The following is a 19,574-nucleotide window of genomic DNA, read 5'->3' on the forward strand; positions in this document are numbered from 1 at the left end:
AATGCCAGCAGCTGATTTATGCTTGTAAGCAGTGAATGGCAGTAACATCATGCGCTGCTTACAAGCAGAGCACAGCTGACAGATACTCACTGCTCTCCATGCCGGGACTATGTGTGTGGAGAGCAATAATGGTGAAATTTGGGATAAACCGCTGGTAATACCCCACAATTTCAAGAAACACCCTCACTTTCTTCTTCGAGAGTGGTTGCGGCCACTTCTGAATTGTCTCGATCTTATTTAACTGTGGTGTAATTTCACCACTCCTGATTATATAGCCTACCTAGCCTCTTCCTTCCCTATGGCACACTTTTTTTGATTTATGGTGAACCCAGCTTTTCTCAACGCATCCAGGATCGCCTGTACCTTTGGTAGATGACTACTCCAGTCAGGGCTGAAGAAGACAATGTCATCAAGGTAGGCTGCTGCATATTTCTTGTGTAACAAAGATCTGATCCATCTCTCTCTGGAAGGTAGCTGGTGCCCCCTACAGTCCAAAGGGCTTTCTAGTGTACTGGAAACACCAATCAGGTGTCGAGAAGGCTGTCATCTCCTTGGCACTCTGGGACATGGTAATCTGTCAGTACCCCTTTGGCAGGTCGAGGGTTGTGATATACCTCACAGGCCCAAGCCGCTCAATGAGTTCATCCACGCCACGCGGGGCTTCAGAATTGCTTCAAAACTAGACACCTCATTGAGTCTGCGGTAGTCGTTACAAAATCGCCACTTACCATTGGGCTTTGGCATGAGGATGATGAGACTTCACCATCCATATTTTGACTCCTGTATCACATTGAAGTCTAGCATTCTCTTCACCTCCTTTGATATTATCTTCTGGCATTCCTCGGGGATTCTATAGGGTTTGAGATTCACCCTTACATGCGGCTCTGTTAACACGTTGTGTTCCACCACCTGTGTACGCCCTGGCAACTCAGAGAATAGGTCACAGTTCCACTGCAGCAGTTCTTGACACTGTTGTTTCTGAGCTGGCATTAGAGTCTCAGCAGTTGTGACCTTCTCCCCTTTGGCTTCGGTATGCATCCCCAGGCAAGGAGCTTCCAGCGATTCCTGATCTCGCCATGGTTTGAGCAAGTACACAGGGTAAACCTGGTGCAGATTCCTGCGACCGGGATAGTGTACCTTGGAATTCACGTTACCCAGTTTTTCCAGCACCTCATAATGGCATTGCCACTTGGTTAGGAATTTGCTCTCCAACATTGGGATAAACACTAGCATGCAGTCACCGTGCTCGAATTGCCTCCGCTTTGCTGATTAGTTATATAACCTTGTCTGTGCCTCATGTATCTGCAGAAGATTTTCCATCACGAAAGGCATCACCTGCGCTATCCTCTCCTGCAACTGGGCGACATGCTCAATGACACATTGGTGTGGCGTAACCTAGGCATCCCAGGTTTCCTTGGCAATGTCCAGAAGCCCTCACGAATGTCAACCGTACAGGATGAGAAATCAGTGGAGGCTTGTGGGACTTCTCTGATGGAAAAGAGCAGAAGTGGAAGCAGATAGTCCCAGTCTCGACTGTCCTTCTAAATGACCTTCTTGAGCATGGCTTTCAAGGTCTTATTGAAGCGCTTCACCAGGCCGTTGGTCTACGGATCATAATCTGAGATTCACATCTGGGCAATCTGGAGGACTCTACACAGCTCCCTTATCACTTTGCTCATAAAGGGGGTTCCCTGGTCAAAATCTCCTTTGGCAGGCCTGTCATAGCAAAGATCTGGACAAGCTCTCGGGTGATACTCTTAGCTGAAAACTTCCTTAGTGGCACCTCGTTAGGGTACTGGGTAGGATGTACTGATGGCCCCATGCAGATTTAACTAGGGAACCTACTGGGTCCATGGTAGTCCTCTCAAAGGGGACCGCTATCACAAGCAACTGGACTAAGGAGCGTTGGAAGTGAGACGTTGGAGCCGTTATCTGACAGGTGGGGCAGGAACTACAATAAATTAGGATCTCTTGGTAACATCTTGACAAATAGAACCTCTGCATTACAGCATCAATAGTAAAAACATATAATGTTAAAAATAATTTTAAAAAATCATTATATTCTCACCTTCCGGCATCCACGGCACCTTTTCCCGCTTCTTGCGACGCTCCGGTTGCAACAATGCATTGCGGCAATGATCCGTGATGACGTAGTGGTCTCGCGAGACCGCTACATCATCACGGTTTATTGCCGCAAGGCATTACTGGGAATGAAGCATCGCGAGGAGCATCACTAAAGGCCTGGGCTGGATCCGGGAGCCGCTGGAAGGTGAGTATATAACTATTTTTTATTTTAATTCTTTTTTTTAACAGGGATATGGTGCCCACATTGCTATATACTACGTGGGCTGTGTAATATACTACGTGGGCTGTGTTACATACTGCGTGGGCTGTGTTATATACTACGTCGCTGTGCTCTACACTACGTGGGCTGTGCTATATACTACATGGCTGTGCTATATATTACGTGGCTGTGTTGTATACTACATGGGCTCTGTTATATACTGCATGGGCTGTGCTATATACTACGTGACCTGTGCTATATACTACATGGCCTGTGCTCTATACTATGTGGCTCTGCAATACACTAGGTGGCGGTGCTATATACTACGTGGCTGTGTTATGTACTACATAGCTGCACTATATACACTACATGCCTGTGCTATATACTACGTGCCTGTGCTATATACTACGTGCTTGTACTATATACTATGTGGCTGTGCTATGTACTACGTGGCTGTTATATGCTGTGTGGGCTGTGCTATATACTACGTGGCTGTGCTAGCTATATACTATGTGGCTGCTATATACTACGTGGCTGTGCTGTATACTACGTGGCTGTGTTATATACTACGTAGCTGTTCTATATACTATGTGGGCTGTGTTATATGCTACGTGAGCTGTGCGACTCTTTCGCCCGGGGCCCTCAAAAACCTGCAGCTGGCCCTGGCTTCACTGACTGGTCACGGCCATCCACGAACAATCAGCGACAGGCAAAGTCCGGCCACGAATTGCCGCGGGATTTGAACCACGCTTCGCTAATCGGTCGCGCCCGGCCGAATCCTGTGTATTCATTGCATTATTCTGAAATCTTCATAAATAAACTACATACATATGCTAGAATACCCGATGCGTTAGAATCGGGCCACCATCTAGTATTTCATATTTACAGTGGGGGAAATAAGTATTTGATCTCTTTCTGATTTTAAATTTTTCCACAGACAAAGACATCAACAGTATATAATTTTAAGGGAAGGTTAATTTTAACATTGACAGATAAAATATCAAAAATAAAATCCAGAAAATCACATTGTATAAATTATGTAAATGTATTTCCATTTTGCAGTGAGAAATAAGTATTTGAATCCCTACCAACCATTAAGAGTTCTGGCTCCTACAGACCAGTTAGACTCTCCTAATCAACTCGTTACCTGCATTAAAGACAGCTGTCTTACATAGTCACCTGTATAAAAGACTCCTGTAAACAGACTCAATCAGCCAGATTCTAACCTCTACAACATGGGCAAGACCAAAGAGCTTTATAAGGATGTCAGGGACAAGATCATAGACCTGCACAAAGCTGGAATGGGCTCCAAAACCATAAGTAAGATGCTGGTGGAGAAGGAGACAACTGCTGGTGCAATAGTAAGAAAATGGAAGAAATACAAAATGACTGTCAATCGACATTGATCTGGGGCACCACCCACAATCTCACCTTGTGGGTATCCTTGATCACGAGGAAGGTGAGAGACCAGCCTAAAACTACATGGGTGGAACCTGTTAATGATTTCAAGGCAGCTGGGACCAGAGTCACCAAGAAAACCATTGGTAACACATTACGCCGTAAAGGTTTAAAATCCTGCAGTGCCCGCAAGGTTCCCATGCTCAAGAAGGCACATGTGCAGGCCCATCTGAAGATTGTCAATGAACACCTGAATGATTCTGTGAGTGATTGGGAGAAGATGCTGTGGTCCGATGAGACAAAAAATTTGGCATTAAATCAACTACCCTTGTTTGGTGGAAGAGAAATGCTGCCTCTGACCCAAAGAACACCATCCCCACTATCAAACATGGTGGTGGAAACATTATGTTTTTGGGGGGTTTTCTCTGCTAAGGACACAGGACTACTTCACTGCATCAATGGGAGAATGGATGGAGCCATGTACAGTAAAATCCTGAGTGAAAACTTCCTTCCCTGTTATGACCTGGTGGTTAGGAGCACCCGGAACGACCTGATGGTTAAACTCACACAGGACAAGCTCTGGGAAGTGGGAGCTCTGCCGACCGCAACCCCTAATCCTATCACACAACTAGAAATAGCCGTGGAGCGTACCTAACACGACCTAGACGCCTCTTCACAGCCTAAGAGCTAACTAGCCCTAAAGATAAAAATAAAGCCTACCTTGCCTCAGAGAAATTCCCCAAAGGAAAAGGCAGCCCCCCACATATATTGACTGTGAGATAAGATGAAAGTCACAAACACAGAAATGAAACAGGTTTTAGCAAAGGGAGGCCAGACTTACTAAACAGACTGAGGATAGGAAAGGTATCTTTGCGGTCAGCACAAAACCCTACAAAAAGACCACGCAGAGTGTGCAAAAAGACCTCCGCACCGACTCACGGTGCGGAGGTGCCACTCTGCATCCCAGAGCTTCCAGCTAGCAGGGCAAGATCATGATAGCCAGCTGGACAAGGAAACAATGAACAAATAAATAACTAGCAGGGATTTAGCTTCTGCTGGAGTAGACAGGTCATCAGAAAGATCCAAGAGCGAACTGAACCAGTACAAGAACATTGACAGCTGGCATGGAGTAACGATCTGAGTGGAGTTAAATAGAACAGCCAGCCAACGAATAAACTACGTCACCTGTGGAAGGAACCTCAGAAGCAGCAGCTCCACTCACAGCCACCAGAGGGAGTCCATGGACAGAACTTGCCGAAGTACCATCCATGACCACAGGAGGGAGTTCGATAACAGAATTCACAACTGTACCCCCGCCTTGAGGAGGGGTCACCGAACCCTCACCAGAGCCCCCAGGCCAATCAGGACGAGCCAAATGAAAGGCACGAACCAGATCGGCAGCATGAACATCAGAGGCAAAAACCCAGGAATTATCTTCCTGACCATAACCCTTCCACTTGACCAGGTACTGGAGTTTCCGTCTCGAAATACAAGAATCCAAAATCTTCTCCACCACATACTCCAACTCCCCCTCGACCAACACCGGGGCAGGAGGATCAACGGAGGGAACCATAGGCGCCACGTATCTCCGCAATAACGACCTATGGAACACATTATGGATGGCAAAAGAAGCTGGAAGGGCCAAACGAAATGACACAGGATTGAGAACTTCAGAAATCTTATACGGACCAATGAAACGAGGCTTAAACTTAGGAGAGGAAACCTTCATAGAAACATGACGAGATGACAACCAAACCAAATCCCCAACACGAAGTCGGGGACCAACACAGCACCGGCGGTTAGTGAAACATTGAGCCTTCTGCTGGGACAATGTCAAATTGTCCACCACATGAGTCCAAATCTGCTGCAACCTGTCCACCACCGTATCCACAACAGGACAATCCGAAGGCTCAACCTGCCCTGAAGAGAAACGAGGATGGAAACCAGAATTACAGAAAAAAGGCGAAACCAAAGTAGCCAAGCTGGCCTGATTATTAAGGGCAAACTCAGCCAAAGGCAAGAAGGACACCCAATCATCCTGATCAGCAGAAACAAAGCGTCTCAGATATGTTTCCAAAGTCTGATTAGTTCGTTCGGTTTGGCCATTTGTCTGAGGATGGAAAGCCGAAGAAAAAGACAAATCAATGCCCATCTTAGCACAAAAGGACTGCCAAAACCTCAAAACAAACTGGGAACCTCTGTCCGAGACGATGTTCTCCGGAATGCCATGCAAACAAACCACATGCTGGAAAAACAATGGCACCAAATCAGAGGAGGAAGGCAATTTAGACAAGGGTACCAAATGGACCATCTTAGAGAAGCGATCACAAACCACCCAAATGACCGACATCCTTTGAGAGAGGGAGATCTGAAATAAAATCCATGGAAATATGCGTCCAGGGCCTCTTCGGGACCGGCAAGGGCAAAATCAACCCACTGGCACGAGAACAGCAGGGCTTAGCCCGAGCACAAGTCCCACAGGACTGCACAAAAGAACGCACATCCCGTGACAAAGAAGGCCACCAAAAGGATCTAGCCACCAAATCTCTGGTACCAAAGATTCCAGGATGACCCGCCAACACCAAACAATGAACCTCAGAGATAACTCTACTAGTCCATCTATCAGGGACAAACAGTTTCTCCGCTGGACAACGGTCAGGTCTATCAGCCTGAAACTTCTGCAGCACGCGCTGCAAATCAGGGGAGATGGCAGACAAAATTAACCCCTCTTTGAGAATACCCGCCGGCTCAGGAACACCCGGAGAGTCAGGCACAAAACTCCTTGACAGGGCATCAGCCTCCACATTCTTACAGCCCGGAAGGTACGAAACCACAAAATCAAAACGGGAGAAAAACTGCGAATATCGAGCCTGTCTAGGATTCAACCGTTTGGCAGACTCGAGATAAGTCAAATTCTTGTGATCCGTCAAGACCACCACGCGATGCTTGGCTCCTTCAAGCCAATGTCGCCATTCCTCGAATGCCCACTTCATGGCCAACAACTCTCGATTGCCAACATCATAATTGCGCTCAGCAGGCGAGAATTTTCTAGAAAAGAAGGCACATGGTTTCATCACCGAGCCATCAGAACTTCTTTGCGACAAAACAGCCCCTGCTCCAATCTCAGAAGCATCAACCTCGACCTGAAATGGGAGCGAAACATCTGGCTGGCACAACACAGGAGCAGAAGAAAAACGACGCTTCAACTCCTGAAAAGCCTCTACAGCCGCAGAGGACCAATTGACCACATCAGCACCTTTCTTGGTCAAATCAGTCAACGGTTTAGCAACACTAGAAAAATTAGCGATGAAGCGACGGTAAAAATTAGCAAAGCCCAGGAACTTCTGCAGGCTCTTCACAGATGTCGGCTGAGTCCAATCATAAATGGCCTGAACTTTAACAGGGTCCATCTCGATAGTAGAAGGGGAAAAAATGAAACCCAAAAATGAAACCTTCTGAACCACAAAGAGACATTTCGACCCCTTCACAAACAAGGAATTCGCACGAAGGACCTGGAACACCATTCTGACCTGCTTCACATGAGACTCCCAATCATCCGAAAAGACCAAAATATCATCCAAATATACAATCATGAATCTATCCAGGTACTCTCGGAAGATGTCATGCATAAAGGACTGAAACACAGATGGAGCATTAGAAAGCCCGAATGGCATAACCAGGTACTCAAAATGGCCCTCGGGCGTATTAAATGCTGTTTTCCATTCATCGCCCTGTTTAATTCGCACAAGATTATACGCCCCTCGAAGATCTATCTTGGTGAACCAACTAGCCCCCTTAATCCGAGCAAACAAGTCAGACAGCAGCGGCAAAGGGTACTGAAATTTGACTTTGATCTTATTGAGAAGGCGGTAATCAATACAAGGTCTCAAAGAGCCATCCTTCTTGGCCACAAAAAAGAACCCTGCTCCCAACGGTGATGAAGACGGGCGAATATGACCTTTCTCCAAGGATTCCTTTATATAACTCCGCATAGCGGCGTGCTCTGGCACAGATAAATTAAACAGTCGGCCCTTAGGAAACTTACTACCAGTAATCAAATTAATCGCACAATCGCAATCCCTATGAGGAGGTAAGGCACCGGATTTGGGCTCTTCAAATACATCCCGGTAATCTGACAAAGACTCAGGGACTTCAGAAGGAGTGGAAGGCGAAATTGACAACAATGGAACATCACCATGTACCCCCTGACAACCCCAGCCGGACACAGACATAGATTTCCAATCCAATACTGGATTATGGACCTGTAGCCATGGCAACCCCAAAACGACCACATCATGCAGATTATGCAACACCAAAAAGCGAATATCCTCCTGATGTGCAGGAGCCATGCACATGGTCAATTGAGTCCAGTACTGAGGCTTATTCTTGGCCAAAGGCGTAGCATCAATTCCTCTCAATGGAATAGGATACTGCAAGGGCTCCAAGAAAAAACCACAGCGCCTGGCAAACTCCAAGTCCATCAAATTCAGGGCAGCGCCTGAATCCACAAATGCCATAAAAGAATAGGACGACAGAGAGCAAATCAGAGTAACGGACAAAAGAAATTTAGACTGTACCGTACTAATGGTGGCAGACCTAGCGAACTGCTTAGTGCGCTTAGGACAATCGGAGATAGCATGAGTGGAATCACCACAGTAAAAACACAGCCCATTCCGACGTCTGTGTTCTTGCCGTTCAGCTCTAGTCAAAGTCCTATCACACTGCATAGGCTCAGGCCTATGCTCAGAGAATACCGCCAAATGGTGCACAGCTTTGCGCTCACGCAAGCGCCGATCGATCTGAATGGCCAAGGACATAGACTCATTCAGACCAGCAGGCGTGGGAAATCCCACCATGACATCCTTAAGGGCTTCAGAAAGACCCTTTCTGAAAATTGCCGCCAGGGCACACTCATTCCACTGAGTAAGCACAGACCACTTTCTAAACTTCTGACAGTACACCTCCGCTTCACCCTGACTCTGACACAAAGCCAGCAAGATTTTCTCTGCCTGATCCACTGAATTTGGTTCATCATAAAGCAATCCAAGCGCCAGAAAAAACGCATCTACATCACGCAATGCAGGATCTCCTGACACAAGGGAAAATGCCCAGTCTTGAGGGTCACCACACAACAAAGAAATAATGATCTTTACTTGTTGAACGGGGTCACCAGAGGAGCGGAGTTTCAAAGCTAGAAACAGTTTACAATTATTTTTGAAATTCAGGAACTTAGATCTATCCCCAGAAAACAAATCAGGAATTGGAATTCTAGGCTCTAACATCGGATTCTGAACCACAAAATCTTAAATGTTTTGTACCCTTGCAGTGAGATGATCCACACAAGAGGACAGACCTTGAATGTCCATATCTACACCTGTGTCCTGAACCACCCAGAGGTTAAGGGGAAAAGAAAGACAAAAAACACTGCAGAGAAAAAAAAAAGGTCTCAGAACTTCTCTTATCCCTCTATTGAGATGCATTAATACTTTTGGCCAGCTGTACTGTTATGACCTTGTGGTTAGGAGCACCCGGAACGACCTGATGGTTAAACTCACACAGGACAAGCTCTGGGAAGTGGGAGCTCTGCCGACCGCAACCCCTAATCCTATCACACAACTAGAAATAGCCGTGGAGCGTACCTAACACGACCTAGACGCCTCTTCACAGCCTAAGAGCTAACTAGCCCTAAAGATAGAAAATAAAGCCTACCTTGCCTCAGAGAAATTCCCCAAAGGAAAAGGCAGCCCCCCACATATATTGACTGTGAGATAAGATGAAAGTCACAAACACAGAAATGAAACAGGTTTTAGCAAAGGGAGGCCAGACTTACTAAACAGGCTATAAAGGCACAGATGATTGGCCTCGGGGAGACCAAAACATCAAAAACCCCGAAACAGCTGTCTGTGGATGGATACCATGCTTGGCATAGGTGGCTTTCCTTCATAGGATGCTGCCCTTCCCGTGGTTGTTCCTTCCTGGGGAAAGGCCTTGCTATTCACTGCTTGCGTCGAGAAACACGTGATGGTGTCTCCGCAACTTCTTTACTTGCATCTGCATATTTCCCATAAGGGATGGGGGCAGTGTTCTGGAATCACTGCGTTGAGAAACACGTGATGGTGTCTCCGCGGTGTTGGATGTTTTGGTCTCCCCGAGGCCAATCATCTGTGCCTTTATAGCCTTTTTACTAGGCACTGCTCCTAATAGCCAGATTCCTACTCCACACTGATGAGGAGCAAAAACCCCGAAACAGCTGTCTGTGGATGGATACCATGCTTGGCATAGGTGGCTTTCCTTCATAGGATGCTGCCCTTCCCGTGGTTGTTCCTTCCCGGGGAAAGGCCTGGCTATTCACTGCTTGCGTCGAGAAACACGTGATGGTGTCTCCGCAGCTTCTTTACTTGCATCTGCATATTTCCCATAAGGGATGGGGGCAGTGTTCTGGAATCACTGCGTTGAGAAACACGTGATGGTGTCTCCGCGGTGTTGGATGTTTTGGTCTCCCCGAGGCCAATCATCTGTGCCTTTATAGCCTTTTTACTAGGCACTGCTCCTAATAGCCAGATTCCTACTCCACACTGATGAGGGGCAAAAACCCCGAAACAGCTGTCTGTGGATGGATACCATGCTTGGCATAGGTGGCTTTCCTTCATAGGATGCTGCCCTTCCCGTGGTTGTTCCTTCCCGGGGAAAGGCCTGGCTATTCACTGCTTGCGTCGAGAAACACGTGTTGGTGTCTCCGCAGCTTCTTTACTTGCATCTGCATATTTCCCATAAGGGATGGGGGCAGTGTTCTGGAATCACTGCGTTGAGAAACACGTGATGGTGTCTCCGCGGTGTTGGATGTTTTGGTCTCCCCGAGGCCAATCATCTGTGCCTTTTATAGCCTTTTTACTAGGCACTGCTCCTAATAGCCAGATTCCTACTCCACACTGATGAGGGGCAAAAACCCCGAAACAGCTGTCTGTGGATGGATATCATGCTTGGCATAGGTGGCTTTCCTTCATAGGATGCTGCCCTTCCCGTGGTTGTTCCTTCCCGGGGAAAGGCCTGGCTATTCACTGCTTGCGTCGAGAAACACGTGATGGTGTCTCCGCAGCGTCTTTACTTGCATCAGACTTACTAAACAGACTGAGGATAGGAAAGGTATCTTTGCGGTCAGCACAAAACCCTACAAAAAGACCACGCAGAGTGTGCAAAAAACCTCTGCACCGACTCACGGTGCGGAGGTGCCACTCTGCATCCCAGAGCTTCCAGCAAGCAGGGCAAGATCATGATAGTCAGCTGGACAAGGAAACAATGAACAAATAAATAACTAGCAGGGACTTAGCTTCTGCTGGAGTAGACAGGTCACCAGAAAGATCCAAGAGCGAACTGAACCAGTACAAGAACATTGACAGCTGGCATGGAGTAACGATCTGAGTGGAGTTAAATAGAACAGCCAGCCAACGAATAAATACGTCACCTGTGGAAGGAACCTCAGAAGCAGCAGCTCCATTTACAGCCACCAGAGGGAGTCCATGGACAGAACTCGCCGAAGTACCATCCATGACCACAGGAGGGAGTTCGATAACAGAATTCACAACACTTACCTCCGCCAGGACATTAAAAATGGCTTGTGGCTTTGTCTTCTTTCAGGACAATTACCAAAAACATACAGCCGAGGCAACAAAGGAGTGGCTCAAAAAGAAGCACATTAAGGTCATGGAGTGGCCTAGCCAGTCTCCAGACCTTAATCCCATAGAAAACTTATGGAGGGAGTTGAAGCTCCATGTTGCCAAGCAACAACCTCAAAATCTTAATGATTTAGAGATGATCTGCAAAAGAGGAGTGGACCAAAATTCCTCCTGACATGTGTGTGTGCAAGCCTCACTATCAACTACAAAAAACATCTGACTGCTGTGCTTGCCAACAAGGGTTTTGCCACCAAGTATTACGTCTTATTTGCCAGAGGGATCAAATACTTATTTCTCACTTCAAAATGCAAATAAATTGATATAATTTATATGATGCGATTTTCTGGATTTTATTTTTGACATTCTATCTCTCATTGTTAAAATTAACCTACTCTTAAAATTATAGACTGTTCATGTCTTTGCCAGTGGGCAAACTTACAAAATCAGCAAGGGATCAAATACTTATTTCCCCTACTGTACAATGTGTACATGCCTTAGCACTACAGGTTGCAACTTTATTTTCTTATTATGTTTTTGTTGTGTATAGACATGGCTACTCTTAGTTAGCATCTGTTCACAGCAGTACTCTGATTTGGAAATGCCAGACATTCTTTTATTATTTAGTTTCAAAATGCTGATTCAGAATTTGTCATCTTTGCAATTTCTGTTTCCATTATCTCCACGTAGAAATTTTGGCATTCACCAAAATTTGTTATATACCTCAGCAAGAAATATTTCAAGTTTCTCTGGAACTTCATCTTTGCTGTGAAGCAGATACAGTAGACTACTTTTCTGATAATGTAGTACTATTCTTAGGAAAGAATTTTCTTGACATTTTCCCTTTAAGACAGCTAGAAATTTTCATTGTCTGATTACACAGATTGAATGTAATACCATCAGCAAGTTGTTTTTTAACTAACTTTCTTATTGCTTCTGAGTAGGGTTGAGCGAAACGGATCGGACAAATTTAAAATTCGCCGACTTTCGGCAAAGTCGGGTTTCGTGAAACCCGACCCGATCCTAGTGTGGGATCGGCCGTGAGGTCGGCGATCAGCTCACCAAAGTCGCGTTTCGTATGACGTTTTCAGCGCCATTTTTCAGCCAATGAAGGAGGACGCAGAGTGTGGGCAGCGTGATGACATAGGTCTCGGTCCCCACCATCTTAGAGAAGGGCATGACAGTGATTGGCTTGCTTTTTGCAGCAGCACAGGGGCTATAAAGGGACGTGCACGCCGACCTCCATCTTACTTCTGCCAATCGTAGCATAGGGAGAGCTTGCTGCAGCTGCATCAGAAGAAGGGATATAGTTAGGCAGAGAAGATTAAGCCCCGAAACTGCTTGTGCTGTAGCGATTTCCACTGTCCAACACCACCTTTTCTTTGCAGGGACAGTGGAGTTTATATTTTTGTGCATCAGCTCTGTAGCTTATTAGGCTGCTGAATAAGGCTCCCTGATAACTGAAATTGTACTACAGCCCTTGTATTTTTTGATATATCTTCCAGCCACGTTATGCCACTTACATTGTGTAGTGTAATACACTGGGCCTGAGTTTTGTTGCAGTCTCCCCCCCAAAAAAGGGAGATTTAAATTGGCACTAAGTGGATTTACGTCAGTTCTGTTAGTTTGTCGTATATCTTCCAGCCACGTTCTGCCACTTACATTGTGTAGTGTAATACACTGGGCCTGAGTTTTGGTGCAGTCTCCCCCCCAAAAAAGGGAGATTTAAATTTGCACTAAGTGGATCTACGTCAGTTCTGTTAGTTTGTCGTATATCTTCCAGCCACATTCTGCCACTTACATTGTGTAGTGTAATACACTGGGCCTGAGTTTTGGTGCCGTCTCCCCCCCCCAAAAAAAAGGGAGATTTAAATTCTCAACAAGTTTATATACACCTTCTACCTTGTTTTACAGTACCATATAATGGTTGTTATTTTGGTTAGATTTTTCCAAAAATGAGGAAGTCTGGTGGAAGAGGCTGTGGGCGGTCATTGCCAGCTGGTACTGATGGTGGTGGTGGTGGAGCATATGGTGGTAGTGGGAAAAGCAAAATAGCACCAAAGGCTCGAGGTGTTGAGCCAGCATCATCATCTGGCTACACAAGGCCTCGAAGACTCCATTATCTGGGAGTAGAAAAACAGCTTTTAAAGCCAGAGCAGCAGGAACAAGTTTTGGCTTTCCTTGCTGACTCAGCCTCTAGTTCTTTCGCCTCCTCTTCAGAAAGTTCGAAATATAAAAGCAGCGAGTCGTCAGTGGATGCTCCCGGTCAGGAACAAGTCACTTCCTTGTGTCCTTCACCCAAACCAAAAGTGAAGGATGCGGCAGGCGACACTACAGTTTACTCCATGGAGCTCTTTACACATACCGTGCCTGGGTTAGAGAGGGAAATTGTTAACAGCCCATTACAAGATGAATCGGACATGGAGTGCACTGATGCACAGCCACAGCTAGATTATTATGCTGTTCCATTTACTCAGATCACTACATTGCCCTCGCAGTGTACTGAGCCAGAATCTGACCCTGATGAGACTATGGTGCCCCGTCCCGAACGATATAGCACCTTACACGGTGACACAGAGGAAGGTGCACATGACATTGAAGAGGAGGTGATAGATGACCCAGTTGTTGACCCAGATTGGCAGCCATTGGGGAAAGAGGGTGCCGCTGCCAGTAGCTCAGAAGCGGAGGAGGATGATCCACAGCAGCCATCTACATCACAACAGCTTTCATCTGGCAGGCTCGTATCTGGCCCAAAAACGTTTGTCAAAACCAAAAACAGTTTTAGGACAGCGTGGCCATCCGGTGAAAGTAGCATAGCGTGCAATGCCTGAAAAGGTATTCCATAGTAGGAAGAGTGCAGTGTGGGAATTTTTTAACCAAGATCCGAATGATCAGTGCAAAGTTATCTATAAAAAGTGCTTAAAGACCTTTAGCAGAGGGAAGAATCTCCAAAATTTAAATAAAACGTGCATGCTTAGACATTTAACTAGCATGCACTTGCAAGCCTGGACTAACTACCAAACGTCCCGTACCGTTGGTGCACATGCTCAGAATGAAGGTAGTCAGCAGCGCTACTTTGCTTCCCTCACTGTAAGCCCACCGGTTAGGACACCACCAGCAGCAAATGTGGAGGTATCGTCGCAAGGCCAAAGCAGTCAGTGAATAATAATAATAATAATAATCTTTATTTTTATATAGCGCTAACATATTCCGCAGCGCTTTACAGTTTTGCACACATTATCATTACTGTCCCCGATGGGGCTCACAATCTAGAATCCCTATCAGTATGTCTTTGGAATGTGGGAGGAAACCGGAGTGCCCGGAGGAAACCCACGCAAACACGGAGAGAACATACAAACTCTTTGCAGATGTTGTCCTGGGTGGGATTAGAACCCAGGACCCCAGCGCTGCAAGGCTGGAGTGCTAACCACTACGCCACCGTGCTGCCCTGAATCACAAGTGAATCACAAGGTTCTTGATAGGAAACACTGTATGTAGGCCAACATCAAGAATAACATCACCAACCCTCTCTCAATCTGCCATGTCCACCACCACCCTCGCTAGTTCCACCATATGCAGCTCTCCAGTCCAGCTCACCCTAGAAGAGACTCTCGTTAGGAAAAGAAAGTACTCATCCTCTCATCCGCGTACACAGGGTTTGAAAGCAAAGCTTTCAAAGCCCTGATGGCCTATGCAGTACCACGCTATGACCTACCCAGTGAACACTTCTTTGCGAGAAAAGCCATCCCAGCCCTCCACCAGCATGTCAAAGACCGTATTGTCCATGCACTGAGGCAATCAGTCAGTAGAAAGGTGCACCTCACAACAGATGCATGGACCAGTAGGCATGGACAGGGATGTTACGTGTCCATCATGGCGCATTGGGTTAATGTGGTGGATGCAGTGTCCACAGGGGACAGCCATAGTGGGACAGTTCTGCCTAGCCCACGGTCTAGGAAACAGTTTGCTGTAGGCGTTCGCCACCCCTCCTCCTCCTCCTCAAAAGCGAAAGCTCGTCCACAGAGCGCAGTCGTACGACCACTCCATCCGCAGCTGCCAGTGTTGCACACGAGGTGTCCCATTATCGAACAGCTAGTGGTAAGCGTCAGCAGGCTGTACTACAAATGAAGTGTTTGGGCAACAACAGACACACCGTGGAAGTACTGGCCGAGTACTTGCAGCAAGAAACTCAGTCATGGCTGGGCAGTGTACATCTTGAGGCAGGCAAGGTAGTCAGTGATAACGGAAGGAATTTTATGGCTGCCATAGCCCTTTCAGAACTGAAACACATACCTTGCCTGGCTCACACCTTGAACCTGGTGGTGCAGTGCTTCCTGAAAAATTATCCGGAGTATGCCTTGCTGAGTATGCCTTGCGTATCCTAAAAAGGGACCCCCACATTATCAAAATGATGACCGATGACAATTATTGGTTGGCCTGCCTCCTGGATCCACGATATAAAGGAAAATTACAAAATATCATGCCACATGAGAACCTTGAGCAAATATTGGCTACCAAACAAGCAACTCTTGTAGACCGTTTGGTTCAGGCATTCCCAGCACACAGCGGCGGTGATGGTTCTCACACGAGCTGTAGGGGACAACATGGCAGAGGTGTAAGAGGTGCACAAATCCGAAGTGGCGTTGGACAGAGGGGTTTTATGACCAGGTTGTGGAGTGATTTCGCAATGACCGCAGACACGACAGGTACTACTGCATCGATTCAAAGTGACAGGGGACAGCATTTGCCCAGTATGGTTACGAACTATTTTTCCTCCCTTATCGATGTTTTCCCTCCCAGGTCATTCCCCTTTGAATACTGGGCATCTAAAAGAGACACCTAGCCTGAATTGGCAGAATATGCATTACAGGAGTTCGCTTGCCCAGCTGCTATTGTGCTATCAGAAAGAGTCTTCAGTGCTGCTGGTTCAATACTGACCGAAAAAAGGACACATCTGGCTACCTGAAATGTTGATGATCTAACCTTCATTAAATTGAACCAATCATGGATTTCAAATTATTTTGCCCCACCTTCCCTTGCTGAGACGTAGCTTGCCTGAAAAATGTCTTGCTTTTGGCCTCCTCTTACTGACTGCTCCAATTCCTCCATTTGCAGCTGCTGAATGTCCACCATAGGCCATTTTTATACCTTCCCTTCATTTAACGCTGCCTTTAAAGAACTAAATAAGGTTTATAAGGAGCAAATATCCTCGTGGTGGGAGGTACAGAGCCTGGACAATTATATCAAATCAGGCATTGTCCCACGGCACCTTAGAATAACACTATCGCCAGGATATCGTTATGAGTCCGAGTCTTTTGGCAAAGTGGGAAAAGGAAGCCACTGATAGTTCCATTAGATTGATGAGGCTCTTGTTGGATGAGGAGAAACAAAACCTTTCCATCTTAAACGAGTCCTTGAAAGAACAGGTAGAAATTACCAAGAAATTCTCAGCAGAACCGGATTTTGCAAAAAAAGAAACACAACTGCAAAATTCCTTAGAGAGGTTTCAGTACCACCTCAAAGAGAAAAAGCATAAATTCTTCATAAGAGACCTCCAAGAATTTAAAGAGAATAGAGCATATAGCTTCACCACAACTAGATTTCAACGTAAAACTGAGACAGATATTTCATCATCAGAGGCAGAATTATCAGAGAGTGACACGAGAAGTTATAATCAGAGAGGTAAAAGTAGAGGGAGAGGTAACGGACGTGGTCGTGAAGGTAACTCCCCCTAAAACCGGTTTTTTAGAACTCAGCTATCCCCTCAGGAACCGCACCACTGCACACAATCAAGTGTAGATACACAGGTTATTAATCTATCCTCAAAACTCCTCAACAGAGAAGAGATACATCTACTTAGCAGGGGTTTATCATTTGTGCCTACGTCCGACATGGACTGCTTTGAGGTCATAAAGGATTTGAACCTCTTTGTTAGACAACTTAAATGGAAAAAATTCTTTGTGAGGGAAAATAGAAAACAATGTGAGAGTTTGGGGATACCTGATGAACTACTTGAGGATGTGCAATTCTTGTTCCACCTGGCAGATACTGATCCTAACCAAGAGGGTAGGGGTCCCTTTACTGAATTAAAAAACAAAAGTTCTAGGATGCCCCCACCAATGGGGGATATTGGCTCTGTGGACATTTTTTTGAACTTGGTCACTGAGAACATAATGAAACTATCAGGGTCAATACACAGGAGCCCCTACAATCTCACAAAAATTGAGATCACTTGTCTTCGTAATCTAGAAAATGACCCTAATATCGTAATAAAGCCCTCTGATAAAGGGGGCAATGTGGTCGTCATGAATTCGATAGACTATAGACTCCTGTGTCTGGCTCTTCTGGAAAGAAGAGATGAATATCAGCTCCTCAAAACTAATCCTCTGACCAAGTTCTCGAATGAATTGAAGGTAATTGTTGAGCAAGGCTTTGCGGATGGAATTCTTGGGAGAGAGGAGAGAGACTTTTTACTTCCAAAATACCCTGTCTTACCCACTTTCTATTGTCTCCCTAAAATTCACAAGGGTACAAATCCCCTGAAGGGGAGACCAATTGTATCAGGGAACAATAGTCTTACTGAAAAATTGGGTATCTATATTGATAAGGTTCTCAAACCATTTGTGAGTTCATTGAATTCGTTTGTACGGGACACCACGGACCTTCTAAGTAAATTGGATGATGTTTTCCTGGACCCTGATATGGTATTAGGGAGCATAGAGGTCGAGGCCTTATACTCCTCCATTCCACATGACAAGGGCCTAATAGCTGTGGAATACTTTTTGAATACTAGAGGCACACAATTTGATGAACACAACAAATTCATACTGAAAATTTTAGAATTTTGCCTCACAAAAAACATCTTCCTTTTTGACCGGAAGCTCTACCACCAGCTATGGGGCACTGCGATGGGCAGCCCGTGTGCGCCCTCGCATGCAAATCTGCTCCTGGGCTGGTGGGAGGAGACAATAGTCTTTAGTGATGCTACACCATGTCTCGATGAGAAAGTAGTACTATGGCTACGTTACATCGATGACATTCTGGTCATTTGGAGGGGCAGTTCTTCTGATTTTGGCTTATTTGTGGACGGCCTGAATACCAACAACATAGGCCTCAGATTCACATATGAGGTCAGCACTACCAACTGTCCTTTTTGGACATATGTATCAAAAAGACTTCTAATGGGGCAATATCTACCAAAACGCACAGGAAAGATACCTCTACCAACTCCCTCTTGAGATGGGAGAGCAACCATCCTGTCCCACTCAAGAGGGGTATTCCAAAAGGACAGTACCTCCGCATGCGAAGAAAATGCTCACAAATGGAGACTTTCAAAGAACAAGCTAATGATTTACAAACAAGATTCCTTGAAAGGGGGTACCCACAGGAAATTTTGAATAGAGCTTACAAGGAATCAGTCAAAAAGGACAGGAGGGAATTGCTTATCCCCAAAACGAGGGAGCAAGCGGAAACTAAAGTCCACTTCATTACAAAATACTCTAATGGAGCAAATGATATTAGAACTATCCTCCAACTACATTGGTCGGTATTAGGTATGGACAATGACATCAAAGAGTTTCTTCCTGAAACACCCCAAATTACATACAGGAGGGGGAGATCCCTGGGGGATCGACTGGTCCACAGTCATTTCCAATCGAGCTCAGGGAACAATAATTTTTTGACTACCCAGACTATGGGCTGCTTTAGATGTGGAAAGTGTAAGGCTTGCGGCTCTATCCTCCCTAGCAGGTCCTTCCGCGGGAATGTGAATGGTGCCACGTACTCCATCCGACATTTTATAAACTGTCGATCTAAGGGTGTGATCTGTAAGGCCACCTGTGAGTGCGGTATGGAGTATGTTGGGAAAACCAAAAGGGAATTCCGCAGAAGGATATGCGAACACGTCCGTGACATTCTGAATAAAAGGGACACTCCAGTGGCTAACCATATGAATATACATCACGGTGGTGACCACAAAAAAATAAAATTTGTCGGGATCGACAAAATCATACCATCACCTAGGGGGGGTGATTGGGACAAACAAATACTGCAAAAAGAATGTAGATGGATTTTCAATCTTAAAACTACACAACCACATGGCTTAAATGAGCAAATATCATATGGGTGCTTTTTATAATACATCTATGAGCACTCTTATACATATGTTACATGTGTTAGCCTATGATTAGATATGCTGCTCTACCCACCGTCTTCCCTTCTTG

The 19,574-nt window shown here is 45.8% G+C and overlaps 1 protein-coding gene across 3 annotated transcripts in view; it reads left to right on the top strand.

The window, feature by feature from the left end:
• LOC138675854 (uncharacterized) overlaps nt 1-19,574 on the top strand; it is a 204,780-nt gene that overhangs the window by 172,333 nt on the left and 12,873 nt on the right. The gene's annotated exons all lie outside the window — the stretch shown is intronic.

Source organism: Ranitomeya imitator, chromosome 1, assembly GCF_032444005.1.
Source record: "Ranitomeya imitator isolate aRanImi1 chromosome 1, aRanImi1.pri, whole genome shotgun sequence".
NCBI lineage: Eukaryota > Metazoa > Chordata > Amphibia > Anura > Dendrobatidae > Ranitomeya > Ranitomeya imitator.